At 41.2% G+C, this 13743-nt stretch overlaps 1 long non-coding RNA gene across 2 annotated transcripts; it reads left to right on the top strand.

Moving 5' to 3' along the window:
* The first annotated feature begins 5915 nt into the window (after positions 1 to 5915).
* LOC137161486 (uncharacterized) lies at positions 5916 to 13498 on the top strand. 2 transcript variants are annotated; one of them, XR_010922090.1, is made up of 3 exons: positions 5916 to 5992; positions 13099 to 13247; positions 13361 to 13498. It is a non-coding gene; the product is annotated as an uncharacterized lncRNA (long non-coding RNA). The 2 variants fall into 2 exon arrangements; XR_010922091.1 differs by having other exon boundaries at positions 5923 to 5984.
* The last annotated feature ends 245 nt before the right edge of the window (positions 13499 to 13743 follow it).

Below are 13743 nucleotides of genomic sequence, written 5' to 3' on the forward strand. Positions count from 1 at the left end.
TGATTTGGATAAATAGTTAGGTGGAAATTATCTCATCAAACGTCCTTCCAATAAAAGGGGCAAAATGTATATGAAAAAGCTCTGGTACATTTAAATGGATGAGAGGTAAGCTACCTGCTGATATCTGACTACAAGTTGGAACAGGCTCCAAAGGAATATAGGTTAATTATGATAATCTAGGCTTCAAAAAAATTGACACTTACTAGACAAAAGATTAAACCTACCACACAGAATGAAAATTACCTATGCCTTGCATCCCTTGTATGTAAAAGAATGAAGCATCTGTGTACTGTTTGTGTACTATATTTAATGGTTGTATTGTCAATCAACTTCTGTTATTTTACATTGTGATAATACCCAAAATGTACTTTCTAAACACAGAGGAAGACACTAACCCTGCCCATGAATAGCATTGACCCTATTTAACAAATTTTAAAACAATATAACTAACTCCTAGGATAGGTCAAATAGTTAGGAAAAATATTTCTATAGTCATTGAATTTCACCAATATTTGTTGAATAATATATTAGCCAAAGAGCATTTGGCCAACTAGAGAGCTTGTCAAATACCACAAAAAAAGTGTTTGTTGAAAAAATTATTTAACAAATACTGGTGGAATTTATCTAACATATTTGCTGAATGCAGCTTGACAGGCCCTACTTATTGAACCTTAGTTACTGTTTTTAAACTTCTTTCCCTTCCTAGCACAACCGAACTATTTTTTTTTCTCCTGTAATAGATGGTATGTTTTTTTCCTGAATTGTCTCCAGTGTGTTTCCTCTTTTTCCTTCTCTCTCCCTCCTTTCTCTTATCTTTTTCTCTCACAATTTCCCCACATTGTGTTCTCTATCTCCTCCTATATATTTTCTGTTACTCCCTTTTTCTCCCACTTCTCCCTCCCGTTGGGTTTCCCGCTGAGACTTTTTCCACTCAGCTTCCCAAAAACTCAGTTTGATTCCAGATTACATCACTCTGGTATGTTTATTTGGCACACAGCAAAGCTATGCTGAGTTGATCAGGCTCACGCATAGGGACTAGGTATAGGGTGCACCACAAAGATACACAGCAAACCTCTTCCTTTTTATACATTTACACATTACATCACAGTTACTATATATTGCATCATGTTTGGGGACAGTCTTGGTTACTTTGTGGGAACCATCCCTATACCGCATGCTCTGTTTATGTGCCGTTCACACATAATCTGACCTCAACCTTATTTTATATTTAGGCTTATTTACTAGAGCCAGCATACTGCTGCTGATTTTAGCTAGCCGTCCTGACTCCAGCATACTATTTGTTATGACAACTTAACATGTCATTCACCTTCCCAGTCATACCCACGAAGAAATGAGGCAAGTTAAAGTTACTTATGTCAAGCCAGGCCTACACCCCCAAAACCTATTTATCCCATCAGTCTCACCTTCTCTTTCCTGCCCACTGACTGACCCTCAACCTCTCATATGAACAGCTTGGAAACTTTGCCAGACACCTCATATTCCAAGCTCATTAGCCATATTCAAACTATTCAAAACTCATTGGCCATAGGTCAGTGCCAAAGACTGGGAGGCAGTGTCCAGATGAGAAGCCAACCATTCTCCCTCGAGCTGTTGGGAAAGTGGAAATGTCCTAAGATTCCCATTAGTGTGGTGAGCCTCTTACGACTCCCTCTTTCCCAGGTAATAGGTATCAGACAAATTTGAAATGACCCCCAACTCCCTTTTATGTTTGCTTGAGTGAAGGAGGAACATATTCCCTTTCTCTGTCCTCCCTTCCACCACAGACTCTCCAAGCTGCTATGAGGAGGGGTGGGAGTGATCTCTCCTACTTTCACCTTCCCCAGTATCCTGGTTACAGCAGTGTGTGTCTGACTGACACTTTTTGCCCCTCCCTCAGCTCTGATATCTCTCACTATACACCCCAGGCAGCCTGTGCTCCTTCCCATTGAATAATGCCAGTGTCTGCCTCAGTGCTGCTGAGAGCTTTCTCAGGAAACGTAGTGAACTGAATCTGATTCTCATAGTCTCATTGTTTCCCAAGCAGTCCTGAACAACAGTAGTAAAAATTGACAAGATACTGGACAATTTCCACTCTACTGCAGCTTGGGGAAGCTCTCAGCAGCAACTCAGGCACTGGAGCTGCCTATCTATAGATTTAGGAAGCTAACTATGCTTTGGTTTCTGCTAGTTCACATTTGGAAGATTCTCTTCCCATCAACAAAAGTTAGACACTATTTGTTTTGTTTTGTGTTTGTTTGTTTGTTTTTAATGAAAGCTTAGATTCTGCAGAAATTGATGGCAATTGTCCAGAAAAGATTCCCATTCACCCGTGGTGAGTGGATTTTCAAGCTCTTTTGTCGATGATACTTTGCACTTCTTTTCAGTCTGTGGTTTGAAACTTCCTTTCAAATATTAAGTCTCACAATCTTTTAAGGGTGGGCAGGTTTGTTTTTTACTTGTTTTACAGATGGGAAAAGTGAGGCACAGGGAGATTAAGTGACTTGCCTCAGGTTACTCGGTGAGTCAGTGGCAGAGCTGAGGACCGACTCTAAGGCCCCTGACTGGTGGCTCCTAGTTCTCAACACTTGATAACATAACTACTTTATGTTTGTTTCATACTGAGTGAGTTTCTTTTTTGGGTCAAGTTATCTTTCTAGGCTTCGTCTACATTGCTGGCAGTCATTTCCAACTGCTTCTAATTGTACAGCCAAGTTGGGTGGAAAAGAAACATCCTTCTAAATAACCCACCCCAACCCCAGCCCTCCCAAACCTGGCTGCTACGAAATTTGAGAAAGAGATGCCAAAACCCAGCATCTCATCTCATTCACAGCATTCTGAGGGGGAGGAGGGGTTCAGTTTACAAGATTTTTGTTTGGGGTGGTGGTGGTGAAGGTTTCTGGCCTTGAGGTGTGAATATTTTTTGGTTTTTTATTTTATTTTATTTTATTTTATTTTATTTTATTTTTAATTCCTTTGCTGAACTTGAGCTCATTTTCTTGGGTGAGCACAGAAATAACACAGCAAAGCACAGCAGTGATGGCCCTATGCACTGGACAGGGATTTTTCATTTCATTTTCATTCATCATTTACAAGTTGTTGCAGTAAGTCTACCAAGTCAGCATGTCTTCTTAAGTTAGCACATGGTGAATAAGGAGGAAAGAAATATACTCTGTGGCATCCCGGCAGGTTTCTTGCTGCCCACTGAACGACTTGAGTTTTAAATGCAATCAGAAAAAAATAATATTTTGGTTTAGTGTTTGAAACTGTCTAAGGTGGTTTTTGGGGGGAACTTTGCCCACTGATCTCATTTTTATTGACCACATCAATATAGAAAAACCACTTGTCTTGCAGTTGACAACAACAACAACAAAAGCTTATGTTTTCTTTATAGCACTTGCCACATCCAGTCTGCCAAACAGCACTGACAATTTACCACAAAGTAGATAAGAAACAAGAGAAATATTTTGGCTGGCAGTTTGAAAGTTTTGTACTGTGTGGGCACATTGATCACTGATTTCACACTCCTTGTGCTTTATTGATGTAACAAAGTCAAATATTGCAGGCCTGGGTTTACACAAAGAAACTTAGAAAGTATATATATATATATATATATATATATTGATTAATGCTTTCACAGCATCCAGATGAGCCATGCACTCCACAGATCCGATATTTGCTTTATAATGTTGGTAGAAAAGTTACATAACCTTAAATTGGAACAAACTACACTTTAGAAAAAATGTGTTTGTTGGCTTCTAAACAGCCATGCAGAGCCATATTTTCAGGAAAGTACAATGGAAAATTAAATGCACGTTAACCTTGATGTATAAGCAAAACCTGCAAATTAGTTAATTGCACACACAACTGGTTAGCTACAGAATCTATGCAATTATGCAAATTTTTGATGCAATTATTACCAGTGTATGGGTTTGTGGACACTCTGAGTGTCTGTGCAATTTTTTCATTGTGCTCATGTTTGAAAATTTGGCCAATAATTGCAACTCTCCACTGAATGCATAGGACTTTAACGTTAATAGTAGATGTATGGCTAAAGTTATTGCATCATATTACAATATATATAATAAGACCTTGTGCCTGTAGACAGGCACTTGCTTTGTATGTTGGAGCACATATTTTAATTTGTGGGGGCCATATGTCTTATGATGTATCAGCATTTTCTTTTAGTTCTTCATGAGGTCTTTTAGTAACACAGTGTCATAGTTTTAGAACTCTAATGTTGTAATAGTTTTAGAAATTAGATACGATGTCTGAATTTTGCTTTACAAAGTATCAATGTCCACCATGGGCATTTGTCTAAGTGATTTAGATCACATCTAGGCTTTTCCAACATCCAGAATGAACTGCAACTTTGCAAATCTTTTTGGCCAACCTTCTGCTGAATTTCAGACAAGTCTGGGTTTGGGTAGAAACCTGGCCAAACTCAATGACTAGGCATGCTACAGAAGGAACAAGCTGAATTATCTTTATAGATAGTGCAGCCTTCCTACTTCATCTGTGCACTGTGGAAGGTTGTGGATGAGGGGTATTAGCTACATAAAGTTCTCCTGGGACCAATTTTGATTATGTTGTATAGAAAATAAATCAGGCCATGGTTATTTATAGATTGCCAGTTTCCACAGTATATGGGTTACAACATTTTAGGATTGCAAAAGGAATCTACAAAAATTTCTCTCTCACTCATTAGCAGCATATATTTCTGGTTCTAATATATGGGCTAAATACTACCCTGACTTATACATTATGGAGTCATATTGGGCCAGATTCTATACTCAATTACACTGGAGTAATGCCACTGAGACCTACTGAGTTATTTTGGATTTATTCTGATGCGACTGAGGGTAGTATCTGGCCTATTGACTCCATTGAGATTGCACAAGCTGTGAGTCAGGACAGGATTTGCTCCTACAAGTGCAATTGATTCAGATATTTGAATACTCAGATGGATATTTGATTACCATCATATTGGATCAGCAGAGTGCTAGAAATCAGTTCTTGTTCAACTGTAAATGAATAATTCTTCTGGCCATGTCCATTATAAGGGAAGAATGTTATATTGACTTCAGTAGATTTGCTTGCTTTCTGCCTACAGTATATTTTTCTAACTGAATTTGTATTGAATTCATTTTTATTGTGTTTTATCCACTCTGGTCACACACTATCCTATAAAAGAAAACATTTAAAAATCAGCCTTGGCCCACAGGTAGCGTCAGCACTCACTGTGAAAGCACAAATACTGATGGCCAACTGGCTATTTGAGATGCGCAATAATGCGATTTAGAGCAGGACTGTTGCTGGTGACCCAGTCAGGATTAATTAAGTTAGAGCACTGGATTCTCGCCCTCCTGCCATAATGCTTTGGGTTGTATTCTTGTCAGATTTCATAAGGTGAATAATGTCTAGCCTGGTCAGTACGTGGTTGAGAGGAATGAAAACTAGGTGCTACAGAAAGAGATGTTAGGGATTCAATTGGCAGCATCCTGGGTTGTTAATGAATTGATGCTCCAGCCTGGTGTTGAGGGTCAATCTGCTGCTCTCTGATATGGTAAAAACGAAGGGTCTGACCAGTACTGGTTACTGGAAATCTCATTGCAACTGTAGATTGTGTTAGTCCTAGTGTCTAGGCTAATTTGCCCCATTGTTTTTTCCCCTTGTCTCTTAAGATCATGGGACTAAGAGAAGCTGGTGTAGACTGATGGATGAAGTGATCTATTTTTAAGTCCTAATTGTGGTGCTTGTATAGTGCACTGTGATGAGGTTTACAAACCCCTCACTAAGGCTGAGGCAGGGGAAAGGATGGAGCAGGATTGGGCCAGGAAAGCTCCACCCCTCAAACACTGCTGAGCATGCTCCTGGGGAAAGGAGCAGTATAAAAAGAGCTCCAGCAGCCCAGGCAGGGGAGAAGAGAGAAGCTATTTTCAGTGGGAGTGCTGCCTTGAGGAGGAGAAGGCATGCTTACTGAGGAGGTCTGGCTGTGAGTTTCCTACCCCCTCTCCCCCTTTAGAGACATCACCCTAGGGGTAGGGAGAACAATGTGGGGTACCAGAGGTTTGCCTGCCTGCATCAGCCCTGAGAATCAGGGTGTTTGGAGCAAAGAACTATAATCAAACAGCAGTCATTCCCCAAACTGAGACATGGACGGGGTAGGTGAAAAGGAAATGGGCCAAGCGTAGGCCAGCACGTGCTATCACACTTTCAGGGACCTGGGCCAGGATCCTGTGAAGTGAGAGGATCCAGGGCCGCCTACCCACCCCAGATTCCCCTATGCCTAGCTCTGGGATGGGCAGGAGTAGGGAGCTATTGACAAGAAAGCTGACCAAGCTGAACCCCATTCAGACTAGCGCAGCAGGCCCTGATTGCTAGGCCTGCTGACTGGACAGATAACCTGCTGCATACAGGTTGGAGTGCTTGGTTCTTGCCCTTCCCCTCAAGAGAGTGCAAACTTATATGGGCACAAGGAAGGTTAAGCAGTAAGTGTAAGGACTGGGTCTTAAGTGAGACCCTCAGAATGGAAGTGAGGGTCTTAGCTGTATGCCATCCTCTTTGTGTTTCGGCTACTAAATAGGATTAACTTGGCCACCAAGCAAGAGTGTTCTTGTTGATGTGGGATCAGGTTCTGCTCTGCTCACTGGCCTGATCCATCACATTTTACTTTCACTTACACATATCACATTCCCTACTTGCACGGTAAAAGATCAGGTTCATGGAGAACGTTGTAAAATGTTTGGGATCCATTTCTTCTAGCTGAATAATCTTCTGAGCTGTGCTGGGGTGATGTTATGGCCTATAAAATCAAAGGACCATTGGGATAGAAGGGACCACGAAGATGCAGGATTTGTTGTATCTAAACCATTCAAGATAGATGGCTAGCCTCTTTTTTGGAAATCCTCCAGTGAAGGAGCTATCATGACTTCCCCAGGCAGTTTGTTCCATTGTCCTATTGTTCTTACAGTTAGGAAGTTTTTCCTGAGATTTAATCTAAATCTACTGTGCTTACTTTGAATCCATTGCCTCTTTTCCTGCCCTCTGTGGCAAGAGAGTACAACTTCTCTCAATCTTTTTTATGGCAGCCTTTCAAATATTTGAAGACAGCTATCATGTTTCCCCCTTAATCTCCTCTTTTCTAAACTAAACATACCCTGTTCCTTCAGCCTTTGCTCATATGGCTTGCATTCCATCCCTTTTGATCTTCTTTGTCGCTCACCTTTGTGTCGTTTCCAGTTTCTCTGCATCCTTCCTATACATTGGTGACCAAAATTGGACACAGCTCTCCATTTGAGGCCTAGCCAGTGCCGAATAGAGTGGTACCATCACCTCCTGTGATTTGAATGCTATGCCTCTGTTAATGCAACCAAATTTTTTTTTTTTTTTTTTTTTTTTTTTGGCAACAGCATTGTAGTGCTGACTTATGTTGAGGTTGTGATCCACCACAACTTTCAGTTCCTTCTTAGCAGTGCTGCTGCCAAGCCAGTTATCCCCCATTCTGTATTTGTGCATTTGGCTTTTCTTCCCTAAAAGTAGCACCTTACATTTGTCTTTGTTTAATTTCATTTTGTTGTCTATAGACCAGTTCTCCAATTTATCAAGATCCCTTTGAATTTTAGCTGCATCCTTTAAAGTGTTTGCAACCTCCCACCTTTGTGTCATCTGCAAATTTGATCAGTATGCTCTCTATTTCTATGTCCAGATCATTAATAAAGATGTTAAACAACACCAGAACCAGAACAGAACCCTAGTGGAACCTCACTTAAGACCTCCTTCCAATCTGACATTATTCCATTAAGAGTTACTCTTTTTGTTTGCAGTTGTTTAATCAATCATGTACCCACTTAATGGTAGTTCTGCCAAGCCCACATTTCTCCATCTTACTTATCAATATGTCACATGTGACTGTTTCAAAAGTCTTGCTAAAATCCAGGTATATTATGTCCACTGCATTCCCTCTATCCACCAAACCAGTTACCATGTCAAAGAAGGAAATCAAGCTGGTTTGCCAGGATTTGGTCTTGGTAAATCCATGCTGGCTGCTAGTGATTACTCCTTCATCCTCCTGGTATTCAGCAGTTGAATATTTTATACATTGAGAGCTTCCCTGGTATTGGGGTCAGGCTGACTGGTCTATAGTCTCCTGGCTCCTTCTTTTTCAAGATGGGCACTATGTTAGCCCTTTGAGTCTTCTCGGACCCCTCCTGTCATCCATGAGTTTCCAAATATTCTCAGTGGCCCTAGATTTCTTCAGCTAATTCCTTCAGCACCCTGGGGTAAATAGCATCAGGCCCTGCTGACTTGAATTCATTCAAATTAGTCAGAAGATCTCTGTCTTCTTTACATATCCTGATCTGTATCCCTTCCCCTTTATTGTCTATACCAGGGGTGGCCAAACTTACTGACCCTCCGAGCCGCATATGACAACCTTCGGAAATTCAAGAGCCAGTTGGTGCCTGCTGGGGCTTAAGGCTCCAGCCCTGTGATGGGGTGGTAGGGCTCGGAGCTTCTGCCCCATGGGAAGTCTTTGCCAGGGCTCGGGGCTTCTGCCTCACAAGAGGTGTTTGTCGGGGCTTTTGTCCTGCTCCTGCTGAAGCCCTGGCAGGCACACTCTGCAGGGCTGAAACCCTGAGACCCTCTCCTCCCCCCGCTGGGAGAAGCCTCTTGCCCCACCACCCCACCACAGAGCAGAAGCCCCAAGCTCCAGCCCCCCAGTCTGGTAAGCGGAGAATGGGAGAGCCTGGGGGAGAGGGGGCTCCGTGAGCTGCATTTTAACTGTAAAAGAGCTGCATGAGGCTCATGAGCTGTGGTTTCTCTCTGATAATTTCTCTAATCATTCAGTGATGTTGTTTTTTGTGTGAAGACTGAAACAAAGTAGGCGTTGAGCAGCTCTGCCTTCCTATCATCTTCCATTATCAGCCCACCTTCTCCATTGAGCAGTGGACCCACACCATCCCTGATCTTTCTTTTTTGTCTGACATTTGTAGAACCCCTAATGTAATGGAATTATTTTAAAAGAAATCCATTTTTATCTAAATACTCCCCCCCCCCTTCTCTCTGTATGTGTTGGTGAGTTATTAGTTTACTTTCTAATTTAAAAGATTAATTAAAAAGCAGCATTTTACGTATAATATGTGTGTGTGTGTGTGTGTATATATATATATATATATATAATTACTACCTGGCTGAGAACCTATGTGCTGAGTGTTCCAACTTTTGATAAAATAGTCATCTTATCAAAGTCTTTAACAGGAACGGAACACATGTAATGAAAATGGTGAATTGCTGCACTAGCAGGGCACCACTAGTGAAGATCAAGAAAAGCTACATTTAGAGTTTGAAACTTTTTCCCTGCAGTTTCAGTGAAATTCCTTTGGGTAGTGCTCTGCCTCCTTCACTTAGGTGGTTTTATCCACTTACTGCGCGTGTCATGCCTGAGCAAGCATGAGCCAGCTGATGAAACTGCAGAATTTTGGGCATCAGCATAGGTTTATGGTATTGCCTCCAAATGATATTTCTCTCATGTACAAGTTCATTCTCTAATGCCCTCTCTTTAGTTGTTAATCTGTCCTAATGCTGATTGCATAATCAATTATATTTCTTTTATACTGCCTTATTACTGGAATGCTCCTCTCAGGACAGTAACTGTAAAAATCTACCCTACTTTGCATTTTCAACAGCATTGTGATTAAAGTGTGAGTAAGATTCTTTTCTTTCTCATGCCAGTTTCACTCCACCTCCCAGCTGGTACGCATATTATATTATAAGTGCTATGGCATTCTTGGCAAGGATAGTTAACAGAAGTCTCAGAACAACTATTACAGAATCACAGAAGCTAAAGAATGGGAATAGATTTATTACGTAGGTCATCGAGTTCATCTTTGTGCCAATACAAAATAGTTCTCTGTACATTTTTGAGCACTTTGCTGAGTCTAATTTCAGAAGTCCCAAGAGATGGGCATTCCACCACTTCCTTTGGGAGATTATACTACACAGGCCAATACATCTCACAATCCAGAAGCTTTTCCTGGTGCTCAATGTAAATTATTTCACAGATAAAATATTTTTCATGGTCAGGAAGCAGCCTAAATTTTGCCTTTCCATTTCATTCCATTATTCCATATTATATCCCTTGTACCAGCCTAAATAATTTATCTGCTTCCTCAATGTTTATACCCTTCAGATGTTTAAAGATGGTTATCATGTCTTAGTCACAGCTTTGCTGAACTGTACGTATTTAGTTTTTTGAATCTTTGTAAGTGAATCCTTCTATATAAGAGCCAGGCTTTTTTATTAAGCACCATGTTCTTCCTGCTTTCTCTGAATTACCACCAGACTGCTTCTCAGCATCAGAAAGATACTGACAGAGAAATGAATGTAATAATATTCCAGGTGCAGCCTTGCCAGACACAGAGGGTGTCCATCTTCCTGATCTGTAATATGATGCCTCTGCATATACATCCCAAAACTGCTTTGCACTTCTTTGCATGGCAAGTTCACATCTAATGTGTTGCTCACTATCTCCCCTAGGTCTCTTCCTGCATCACTGCTTTCCAGGGGACTCTTCTGAATATTTGATGTATTAATCGCACTTTCCTAAGGTGGATCTCCTGATTTCTGTCCATATTTCCAACCTCTCTAGATCCCTCTGTGTTCTCTCTTCCTTCACTGACCCCCCTCCAGTTTACTGTATCTGTGAATTTCATAAACATGCCATTTACCCACTCTTCCAGAGCACTGATCTTAATGTCATTTTATTAGACATTTCTCCCAACCGTATACAATGTGATCACCATTATCCTTTGTTTACCATTCCTCAACCAGTTTACAGTCCATGAGGCAAAGTGTCTTTATCCAAGTCAATTTGAATTAAGGTTGTGAATAAGACTGACTCACTCTATGAAATACTGTAATAAACCCAGCTATAGTAAATCTACTGCCTCATGTATTCCACTGTTTTGCATGATGATAGACACTACCAATAGCAACATTCTGTGAAAGCTTCTCTGCACGGGCTGTGCAGGCACAACTAGGACTGCCTATCTCTAATGAAGGTCCTTTAAACTGCTACCAATGAGAAGTTTATCACTGCAGTTAAAGAGGCAAGCGAACCTGGAGACATTTGAGTTCAGATTTTGCTGTGGGTTGCACAGTTTTTCGTGAACTCAAATGTGACTTTCTGCCTGCACTATAAGTCTGGACACCTGGACTCTGATCCTGCACCATGTAAAGTCAATGGGAGCTTTGCAACTGACTTCAGGGAGCATAGGAACAACCCCTAGACTCTTTCAGATCACTACCATGGAAGCAGCGGCCCTGAGGTATCATGGTGCAACACCCACTGGTAGTTTAACATCACAACATAGACATCAGATGTTTGTCAAATCCAACCCGCTCTGTTCATATCTGTTTGGATTTCTGCTTGAACTGTTGGCCCAGCCTGGACCTAAATATTCCTGTCACTAGTGCACATTACACAGTAATAGGACCACATTTGAACTAGTTTCTAAAGAAGGCGTTTGTAGCTCATCTACACTTTGTCACTGTACGATACTAAAATGTGATAGCAGAATACAAAAGTATTTCAGCACATCAGTATTGCTCTTACTCTCTCTCATAATGTTTCACTAGAGCATTTCCCTATTCAAAATTTCACATTACAAAGCATGTCATCTACAGCAAAGTATTTCACCAAAGGCCCATTTAGATCTGTAATTCAATATATTAATGTATTCCACTCCATTATTTCGTTAACCTACAGTATTTCATCTTCAGTATTTCACTAATATATTTTATTCAGTATCTCATATCTACAGTATTTTGCTCCACTATTTCATCTGCTGTACAAAAGTTTACAAAAAGCCCACCTGGTTTAACGGTAATTCATACGTAATAGAGCTACAATTGGATGCAAACTGTGGCCACTTAAGAGTCCAGTCTCCCACTTTTTCTTATGTTGAGTAGTACTTTATTACATTGAAATCAGGGGACTGCTTGCATACAAAGATGCTACTTTGTGTGAGGAAGGCTACAGAATAGAACCCGCAGCTGCTCTGTCATTTAAGAGCCAACAGATACTTTAAAGCTGAGCAACAGTTAATTGAAATTGAGAACAAAAGAGAGAGCGAAACTAAAATGTCTCCATGAGAGAGCCCATTGGGCTCTTGTGCTGCCTTGAATCTTGGGTGATCTTGTACACTTGCAGAAAATGAGTGTAAAAACAACTAAACCAGAATGGTAGCACTTTACATCCATTCTACGCAGGTGTAAGATTACTAGAGACAATGTAAAGCCCTGGAGAATCAGACCCAGTGTGTATCCTCTAATAGTCTGTACTGAGCTCTAGCAATAAAATGGCTGTAGGACTTTACAAGCAGGGAGAGTGAAATGGAAATATGCAGTACACAGAAAACAAAAAGCACTATATTTTCACAGCTACAAACACCATAGTGATACGTTCCTTACAAGCAGTTATTTTATCTTTAATTTAAAAAACCATTTAAACTCTTAAATTACACAATTTTATGCACAGTACATTGCTTACGAATAAAATAGAAACTTGTTTTCTGTGTAGGAAAATGATTTTGATCATTTCATTTGTTATTGTATTGTTTTGATTTTTACTGCTTGAATTCAGACACAGAACTTTAATAAAATGGGAATATGCAGGAATTTGATATAGTTCTAGACCTTTTTCTTAGAACAATTGTGTTAGTGCCTGTAGTTCAAGAAAATGGATGATGACACCAATTATTGATCTTGAGGCATGGCGAGGACAGTATTATAATAATCCATACCAGTCAGCTTGACCTTTTACTGATTTGACCTTTACCTTTTTCTGGGAAAGAAAAATAAAGGTGCCTATATAATTTTGTGGTGCATTGGTTGTCAAATCTCTTGCATGGCTTGGATTATTGTTAATATTATTTATTATTAAAACACACTCCCTGTCAAACCATTAGTCCCATTAGTGATCTGCAAAACAGAGACAGGCCATGACAGATCTGAGTCAGGGTGAGCTCAGCAGTCCGCTTTAAATACTTTGCTATCTTTCTGCTTTAAAAAAATAGCCTAATTTACACCCTCTTATTTCAGCATGTTACTGCTGCAGCAGTTCTCTGGCTCCAGGCTTCTGGGATATGTCAGTCTTCAATGGAGGGAGTGCTGATAATAACAACCATATGGGCCAAAGGGAATCTGAAGAGGTGGATGGGCTGCAGAAGGGAAGAGAACAGAAAAGAGAAGTATGTAAACATTCAGGAGTAGGCCAAGGAATATAAATTTGAATACTTTTGGAGGGAGACATGAAACACACAAATGAAAGGTTGCATGATCCCCACCTCCCCATTTTTCTCAGGATGCCTCTGGCAGGGACACCCAACAGTGAGGAGGCAGCGGCTCCCCCTGGCAGAAGCACTCCATGTCCTTGCAGCCCAGGGAGGGAGGAAGCAGCAGGCAGGGCAGCTGGCTGCCCACTGAGCTCCTTCTAGCCCCACCCCTACAGCTGCAGCCTGTTGCTTCTCCTTCCCTGCTGCTGGAGTCCCAGAGCTGCTGCCTCTTTTGCAGACTGCCTACTTCGGTAAGTCAGGGGGTGGTGGCGGCAGAGGCAACATGTGGGACTCCAGCAGCAGGGAAGGATAAGCAGCAGACTGCTGCTGTAGGGGTGGGGGAGGAAGAGCTCAGCTGGCAGCCAGCTGCCCTCCCCCCCAGGCTGCAGGGACCCTCCCTTGTGCATGCCCC

Source organism: Emydura macquarii, unplaced genomic scaffold, assembly GCF_026122565.2.
Source record: "Emydura macquarii macquarii isolate MOO-44397 ecotype Brisbane River unplaced genomic scaffold, CSIRO-AGI_Emac_v2 contig_2308, whole genome shotgun sequence".
NCBI lineage: Eukaryota > Metazoa > Chordata > Testudines > Chelidae > Emydura > Emydura macquarii.